Below are 10143 nucleotides of genomic sequence, written 5' to 3'. Positions count from 1 at the left end.
CTAGAAGTAATCAGGAGAAAAGGGGGAAAATGAAGAGAATCAGAAATACTTTGTGTGGCAATAGATGCTGTTATTATTGAAAGGTCTTTCAGAGAAGGCTGGTTTCTTCAGATAGGAGTAGGGATGTAGGAGGCATAAGAGTAGCTGATTCTGACAGCAGGGAACTTTCAGGGGAGCTTGTGGTTCAAAGTTCCAAGCTTCATTTATGCCTGTCTAAATGTTCCCAACCCCTATATTAAGGTTCCACTTCCCATCAGTTTCTTACCTTAATATAATAGAGCTGAAAATATTTAGCATTTAATTGGAGCTGCAAACTCTGCAACCCTTACAATCAGGATGTGAGTTTACCTGACTCTTACCTTTCATTTTACCACGGAAGAGTGCTTCCTTCAAAGCTGTCATAGAGATTTCCTGACTTTCCACACATGTTCTGAACTTTCTGAACAATCCATCAATTTGTCATTTTCAATGTGTACTTTTGGGGGGACCAGAAAAAGCAACCAGGTGACCCTATCATCACTATAATTACTGTAATTATTTCCCTTAAAACTACATACCTTTATTGTACTTTATTCCTGACTCTACTAGGTTATTTGAAGAAGTGTGATGGCATGCATCCCATGGATTGCCAGGGACAACTTTTCACTGGCAAAGACGAGACCCACACAGTCATTGAACATTTGAGTGGCCTACCCAAGAATCCAATAAAAAGAATTTGTTTTCCAGGTCCACTTTGGTACCACTTATTTAATTTGTCAAAGTCCTAGTGGAAGACATTGCACATGCATTTTACACGGTGAAGGGGTGGCCTGCCCCTCCACACCTGTGGGCGTTTCTCGTTAGGTGGAACGAGAGACTTGAGAAAAGAAATGAGACACAGACACAAAGTATAGAGAAAGAAAAAGTGGGCCCAGGGGACCGGCGCTCAGCTTACAGAGGGCCCACGCCGGCACCGGTCTCTGAGTTCCCTTAGTATTTACTGATAATTATCTTTACCATCTTAAAGATAAGGGAGTGGCAGGACAATAGGATCATTTTAGGGAGAAAATTAGCAGTAAGACATATGGATAAAGATCTCTGTGACATGAATAAGTTCAAAGGAAAATGCTGTGCCTTGATATGCATATGCAAACATCTCCACAAACCTCTTAGCAGCTTTGCGCCAGCAACTCCCGCCAGCAAGTCCCACCTTATGCCATAAGGCGGTTTTCTCCTATCTCAGTAAACAGAGCATACAATCGGGTCTCACACCGAGATGTTCCATTGCCCAGGGAGGGGCAGGATTTTTAACCAGCAAGCTGCCTTCAGGCACTTGTTTAACAAAGACACATCCTGCACAGCCCAAAATCCATTAAAACTTGAGTCACCACAGCACATGTCTCTTGCAAGGACAAGGTTGGGGGTAGGGTCACAGATCAACAGCATCTCAAATACAGAACCAAATGGAGTCTCTTACGTCTACTTCTTTCTATATAGACACAGTAAGAGGCTGATCTCTCTTTTCCCCACACACGGCAAATTAAGGGGGGGTTAAATAAAGAGAATATTTATGTTTTAGAGAGAACTGAGGGAAACCAAGGGATGACCAAAGTTCCAAAGGATGGAGGAGCTGTAATTGCAGGAATAGGCTTCCTGTAGGAGCTGTGCTCTTTGGCAGAGGGAAATAATCAACCCATGACAAACTGGCAGAGAAGCAGTCATGACAATGAATGTTTAACCTCAAACTCCTCTCTTCCTTTAATTTTTCACCAGTGCTTTCTATGCAACAAACCCACTCAGAATTTAGAGGGCAACGTGCCCCACTGATATAGTTCTTGTGGGGAGCTTCCTGTACCCTAAAGTGGAGAAATCTGGAGGGTAGATGTTGAGTGGTAAATGCAAAATGGCCTGTTTGAGATGCTTTATTTATATTCCTTCTAATAACAGCGACCTTGAGATTGGTGAAGTTACAAATACTAGTTAAGATATTGGTTTAACTGCTACAATAAAAAGCAAAGTAATAATTGGGTATAATAGCATTTGTGTGTGTGTGTGTGTAATAGGTCATGTAAGCAATCCAGGCATGACATGGTGGTGTAAATCGGGTTGGGAACCCACATCTTCCAATTTTGTTAACGAGCTCTTCTTGGGTCTTGCTCTTGTCTGCGTATTTCACCACTAAACCTGTATCCCATCCAGAAGCAAGGAGTGAAAAGAAAATGAAGTTTATGTTTATTCTCTTTGATGGAACAACCTGGGAAATGTTGTTGTTTCTATTAATATTAATATCACATTGTCCAAAACATAGTTACAAGTGCAAAATTCACAAAAGTAAGGTAGGCTGACTAACACTCATCTTTGGCTGGTTCCCAGTACGCCCCAGACTCAAAAAGCCTATTAATAAAAGATAGGTGAATAAGTGATGGGCTAATTTATTTTTATATAAAAATATTTTTAAGAATTCTAAGTTCCTACTTTTACACTGTTGGTGGGACTGTAAACTAGTTCAACCATTGTGGAAAACAGTATGGCGATTCCTCAAGGATCTAGAACTAGAAATACCTTTTGACTCAGCAATGCCATTACTAGGGATATACCCAAAGGATTATAAATCATGCTGCTATAAAGACACATGCACACGTATGTTTATTGCGGCACTATTCACAATAGCAAAGACTTGGAATCAACCCAAAAGTCCATCAGTGACAGACTGGATTAAGAAAATGTGGCACATATACACCATGGAATACTATGCAGCCATAAAAAAGGATGAGTTTGTGTCCTTTGTAGGGACATGGATGCAACTGGAAACCATCATTCTCAGCAAACTATCGCAAGAACAGAAAACCAAACACTGCATGTTCTCACTCATCGGTGGGAATTGAACAATGAGATCACTTGGACACAGGAAGGGGAACATCACACACCGGGTCCTATTGTGGGGTGGGGGAGGGATAGCATTAGGAGATACACCTAATGTAAATGACTAGTTAATGGGTGCAGCACACCAACATGGCACATGTATACATATGTAACAAACCTGCACGTTGTGCACATGTACCCTAGAACTTAAAGTATAAAAAAAAAAAAAGAATTCTAAGTTCTTGCCCAAATCAACAGAGTTCATTTATAGATTTGACAAAAAGTAACATAAACAACTAAATGTCTCATTATATAATAGAATTTAGAACCCGAGACAATATAAAATGATTTAATCCCAAATGTGTATACACCTGAGAATAAGATGTGTCTTAGAAAATAAAAAAAAACAAAGTTATCTAAGGTCACAAAGCTACTTACTGTCAGAACCAGGATACATCATTACTCTTACTTTACGGCCTCTCTCCTTTCTACTGGTCCATGCTGCTCATCATGTTATATCAAGGTGTTGTGTAGGAACGAAAAGGTAAGTGGGATGTCATTTAGCAGCTAGACTCTAGCCCACAATCTGATAAGGAACCCACATCTGATAAGAAAACATGTATGCAAATAGTTAAGAATAAAGCAAAGCATAATAAAATAAATGTTTTCATTGACTATAAAGACAATGTAATACACTCTGATGTGTGAAAGATAGCACACGCAATACATGCAGTATCTTTTGAATTAGGAATATTTTATAACATAATAACATTATTAAAATAATAAACTAAAAATTATATCTGTTCTCTTAAATATCTTTAATTACTTTAAATTTGGCTACATTGGACAAGAAATTTAAGCACTAAACTTTGATAAGACAACATTTAATTTATAGCAATGTGTTGAATACTTTATTAGTGTACATTTATATTTCTCCAAAAATGCAAGTAGAATTTATTTTTATAATCAGCATTTACGATGGTCAAGTTGGTTTTTTTTTTGTTTGTTTTTTGTTTTTTTGCCAAATCCTGGGTTTCAAAGGGTGAATTCTACAGAACTTTGCCTCCAATGGACTGAATAAAATGTATTTCATTGACTCCCAGTAAATCAATACACATAAAGTGCTTAAAATTGTGTAGAGTATATTGTAAATGCTACATAGTGTTTGATATTTGTATTGCTTTTTCTCGTAATGGATATGTACTTCTTTAATTTTGTTAACATTTTATAAACACTTATTAATCATCAAGACATCCACAAGTGTTACACTGGAGTCATGGTTGCCATCTCCTCATACCGACTTTCTGATATGAATAAATGTATTCATTCATTGACAATTTTTGAGTAACACTTTACTGATGGTCACTGTGCTATATCATGGATCCTATATTATGCAGATACAGAAAAGGATAAGATAGAGTTACTGTCCTCAAGGGATGATGAGGGATGGAGAACAAATTATAAAATCTCATGAATACGGTGTGTGCCAGCTCTATAGAGAGAGTTATGGCTAACTTTCCTTTGGGAGAAAAATAATTCAAGACACATCTTTCTGGATTGTGGTGCATGAACTGAAACTAAAAAGATAAAGATCTTCTTGCCGGACACATGGGTCAGGAAGGGGAGGAGATTAGTAGGATTTGAGAGGAGCTTGTGCACTTCAAATACATACAGGAGCAGGAAACAATGTGAAAAAGTGTAATGACTTTGGAGAGCTTTAAATCGTTCTGTTACGGATGCAGTTCTGAATGGGATGAGGAGTAAAGAATGAAAGGAATGCAAAAGCTAGTTCTTGAAAGACATTTTGTGTTAAGATAAAGGGTTTGACTTTCTTCTCTAGTCAAATAAAAGTCATTTAATTGGGAGTAAAATAATGAGATTCGCCCTTTACAAAGACTCTTCTGTAAAGGTGTAAAGATCTGAGAGTAGCAAAATCGGGAGAAAGGAAACTTGTTATATGATATTACTGAAGTCTAGAAGATGAAAAGTATATTTACCAAGATAGCAGGTAGTGGAAATAGAGATGTTTTAAAAGAAACATGTGACTCTCGGGTCTCAAATTAAAATTAAGGTGCATTTTCATTCATTCTGGAAATGAGATCTTACGTAGACTATCTTATATATAAACTTTGATTGGTGGTAATTAGGATAAAAATAAACAAATACATAGTATATAAATACATATATGTGTGTATATATGATTTACACCTTAAGTAGTAGTAATATTTTCTTTTCAACTTTTGTGGAAAAGTTTATTTCAAAAACTGTAGTATTTTCTTTCCAACTTTTGAGGGAATAGAATGTGTTTCCATTTTAGCAAAGTACTTTTTAGACTAATCAGCTGGGAGTATTTGGTCTGAAGCACATAAGTTCAATTTTTTTCCCCAGATTATTATAATCCAAAGCAAAGCCATTTAGAGTGTACGGTTATCACCACTGATATTTCACTGTGATGTAACTTATTGTTAGTGAATTTACTCTGAACACCAGACTTGACATTTGCCCATAGAATTGATTAAAAAATGACAAAGCAGGTCACCCTCACTGCTGTTGCCACTGATCTTTAATGCTAATCTGAAGGTTCTCTCTGTCTTTGAATTTTATACCTAAGTCTAATAGCAATTAGAAAAAAAGTAGACTGCTAAAAGTAGTCTCTCCCTCTGGATAGAAGAGAGATGTTCAGCCTGGATGCGCACCTGACACTGGCCTCTGGGCAGACACCAATAACTACTTTGTCAATTATAGTCAACAGAAACTGCTGACCTTCATAAATAATAGAACATTTATTTTCTAGATTCCTAAGAAATACAGTTTCTACTATCCTTTGCCTGCTCCTAGTTACTTGTTGATTCAACTGTATAAATATATCTAATTTATTGATGAAGATTCATGTTTTCTGATATTTAACATGGAAGTTTGGGACCAAGGGGCCAAGTTTGTGTGGAAAAAATTATTCAAATATTATTGATAGTGGATAATAGAATAAAAGAATGTCAGCTGTATCTGAAATATTCAGAGAAGACTATTGGCTAAGCTGAAATGTGAAATGGATTTTGGAGGAAGGAAAGAAGTTTTCTCAGAGATAGAAAGTCATCTCATGTATAAATTCTGCTACAGCCCAAATCAGTATGTAATAAATACAAGATGAACTCAACAGACAATATTTAATATATGACAATTTGGATTAGAGGGTTCTGAAGGGACATTTTTGATAAACTTGAGAGGGCAGCGGAGATTAGATTGCAGAAACTTTTGAATTGCAGACATAAGAATTTGAGAATTATTGTTTAGTGTGAGTGATTTTATAAGCAAGAAGACAACATGATTAAAGAGGCTTTTTAATAATATACTGGTGACATTTATGCAGGATGAATTGATAGGAAGAGGAAACAAGAATGGCAGAGCTCTTCAGAACTTTTCAAATTTTCAAGTATGAAGAAATAGGGTCTAAAAGTAACATTTACAAGAAACAATTGTAAACAATAATTCAAAGATAGTAACTAAATTTTATCATGACTTTACTGGGAATAAAATAAATAATAGAATTAAATATAATTTTAAGGTATTAAACTTGGGAGATTATGCATTTAGTGTTTTACTTAATAATTGTAAGAAATGAGAAGACTTTAAACAAATTAGGGTTGAATTAGTCACAAGAAATAAAACTTAAAATTTCCTTAAGAAATACATAATTAGAATTTATATAAGTGGTAGTAATCATAACAAGATGAGAAAGTATGACATATTTCTTAGGGACGAAAAAGGGATGAATGTGCTGCAGACAAAGAAATAATAAAGAGAAGTTACCACAACACTGATCAATTTTTTTTCTCCAGTATACTAAAATACTTCATGCATTCATAGTCAACATACGGTTTTTGCTTTGTTTTTTTCCACAGTCTTGCATACAAACTTATATATAGTTATAATTCTCATAGATTATGACCTCCAGAAGAATGAAGAAAACACAAGGACATTCTTAGCAATGAATGAGGTAATATGAGGTGAATAAATAATCTGAAGAATTAAGAACATTAATTCAAAGTAAATAAATTACTATGTCAAGCAGCATGTGTTATAAATGACTTATCCAGGAAAACATAGTAAGGCCAAGGAAGAAATATCCCATGACACAAGATGTTCATATTGTCATGTATTATTTGGCTGATTTATTTTGGAAAAATATATCTAAGTGTGTTCTCTTAATAGCAATTAATAAAAAAAAAATCACTTTCTCGTCCTTCCCCCATACCCCCTACATATTCAAGCCACCAGTGGTGCAATGAGGCATTCTCTCCTTCAGATCTCTTGAACTTCTCTTCGAACACCAGCTGGAGAAAGAGGCTCTTGTTTTGAAGGGCGCCTGTGATTAGATTGCAACCATTTGAAGAGTCTCTTTTGATTAACTCAAAACTGACTAGTAGCCGTAACTACATCTAAATAACAAATTCTTTTTATTCACCCTTAGGAGAAATGCAAAACTGGTTTCCAGAAATCTCATAAGGAGTGGATGATATGGAATCCATAGAAAACACATTAACAGATAATTAATCTCCCCAGCAAAACCCCAACTGACAAATGTTTATGAAATTGTTTCAGTTTTCTATTGCTGTATAACAAATTACCACCAACTTTGCAGCTTAAAACAATATCTGTTTTTTAGTCTCAGAGTTTTCTAGGTCAGAAATCCAGTGTGGCTTGACTAGTTTCTCTGCATAGGGTCTCTCATAAGCCTGAAATCAAGGTGTCTGCCAGAGTAAGAATCTGCTTTAAAGTTCACTCTGATTGTTGGCAGGATCCAGTTGCTCGTGGTTACAGGCCCCAAGTACCTATTACCTTATTGGCTGTCAGCTGGGGGCCTGCCTCAGTCTCCAGAGTCACTTTCTAGTCCTTCCCACATACCCCCTACATATTCAAGCCACGAGTGGTGCAATGAGGCATTCTCATCCTTCAAATCTCTTGAACTTTTCTTCCATCACCAGCTGGAGAAAGAGGCTTTCATTTTGAAGGGCGCCTGTGATTAGGTTGTGACAATTTGAATAGTGTTTTTTGATTAACTCAAAACTGACTAGTAGCTGTAACTACATCAGAAAAACAGCTTGTTGCCCTACAACATAACATAATTACAGTACCAGAGATTATAAAGAGAAACCTTAGAAGGGCCATTTTAGAATTCTGCCTACCACATGAAATGTTTGTTTTACTTTATAACAGAATTTAAAATTTTTCAAGATCTCACAAATGTAATATTTTTTCATATTTCTTGGAATTTTCTATTCACAGTCAGTCTACTAACTCCATTTTTTCTCAGATATTAATTTTTTAAGTTCAGTGTCTTACTTTCATAGTGATTTGCTATAACTCAAAAATGTACTGCTGTGAGGGCCTAGAAGGGACGGAGGCAGTGCTTGTTTTCTGGGTGTGGGTGGCCTTTCCCTCAAGGTCGTTAGCAGTTTCTTGGAGCATTCCCTATGATTTAGTCTCAAAGCCAAAATTAAACAGCCAGTAAATCTTTGAGACCCTATCACAGAGCACACGCATTTTTGTAAAAGATGTATTGAGATAGAAAAAGATGTAAAGATGTTTAAGACATGACTGTTTGCTTTTAAGGGGCTTATAATGTTGACATGGAAGAGATAGTAAATAGTGAGTTTACTCAATAAATATATATCCCGTTTCTGTTCATTGCCAGCCAATGTGGTACTTAGATAAAAACAACCAATATGAACACAAACTCTGCTCTAACGAAGGTTAAAAACTGGTAGATGATACATACAACTAAAGAGGCATTTATAATTAGGCATGAGAAGTACCACCAATGGGTAGAGAGTAGCTAGCTATAGGAGGCACTGTAGGTCGAAACACTCTGGAAGTGGTAGGGATGTAGGTGACCAGGAAACAAATGCCTTCCTGGTCTGAGATCTGATAAAACAAACAACAAAAGACTTATGCTGATAAATTATTCCCTGGTGTTTTAAGGAGAGGTGTTTCTCGACGATTAGAAGTCTCACCTCTATACCTATATCAGTTTCTTTGGTTCTGGCCTTGGTCATGATCTGAGAATCACAGTGTTTAGGCAGATTAGTTAACTCTCATATGAGAACATAGTTTCCATCACAATCGGTTATGTGACAAGGCCATGCTGATATATATAATAACTGCTTTTTAATAATAATGTTTCCTATATGACAAGTGAATCGTTGAAGACTTTTAATAAATAATTAAGTACATGGGAGCAACTATATGCTAAGTTTTATGTAACTATATAAATATGTTTCCTTTTATTTAACTCTGTAAATATTTGGCACATTTGAAAAATTTAAAAGATAAAAGCATAAAGGAAAATTTACCTTTGAAACTTAAGTCAGCCAAGAAATTATAATTCATTGATAAATGTATTTGCTTCATCTTCAATTTCTAAGGAAAACAAAGATTTTGGACATAGTTTAGAAGTCCCCAAGAGTATCTCAATAGTTCCCAAAAGAATCAGATTACATTCTAACTACATGGCTGAAAAAGAAAATCACAATTCCTTAGTAATCTAAGGGAGGAAATACTTATTTAGAATAATTTCATTAAGTAAAGGTTTTATTTCCTTACTGAATCTGAGCTGTATTTAATCAAGGCCTGAGCTAACTGACAATTTTCTATTATAGTGACAATTTTCTATTATAGGTTGTTGGGGTTTTTTTGTTTGTTGTTTGTTTGTTTGTTTTTAAAAAAACTCCCCCAAATGGCTTTTTGTTTTTCAGTACATTCAAAATCATTGAAGTTTCAAATTTCAACGAAGACAGTATTTTCACAGGCTAATTCAAGTGAAAGGCTGAAAGAATATATCATATAATTTGAAACAAACATAATATAATTTGAAACAAAAACAACTCTAAGTTAACATAAATAATCACCTTGAGTTCTCTGTATATTAAGAAAAAAAGAAAAAGGAAGAGTAGTAGAGGAATCTTCTTGTGTTTAATCTTTGTTTGCAGAGATAAAAGACACTTTTAGGTAATCCAATACCCTGACAAGAGTGTGACGAACAGTCAGGGTATCTCTTGATTATCTGTCAATGACAAGTAAAACTTTGCTTTCTGTCACCTACCCTAAAGGTATACTGGAAAGAATTACAAGAATGCTCCTAAATGAACATATGGTCAAATTAAGTCTACAACAGAGATGGATTAGATACTGAGCTTTACACAATCAATTGCAGGTTTAACTGTCTGAAGCAATATAGTACCTATGGCCTTATTTTGTGACACTTACATTTATAGAATCAATTCAAATAGGACATTTTCCAAGATA

This window comes from Mandrillus leucophaeus, unplaced genomic scaffold (assembly GCF_000951045.1).
Source record: "Mandrillus leucophaeus isolate KB7577 unplaced genomic scaffold, Mleu.le_1.0 Scaffold739, whole genome shotgun sequence".
Lineage (NCBI taxonomy): Eukaryota > Metazoa > Chordata > Mammalia > Primates > Cercopithecidae > Mandrillus > Mandrillus leucophaeus.
The sequence above is the reverse complement of the archived record's forward strand: the minus strand, read 5'-3'. Positions refer to the sequence as shown.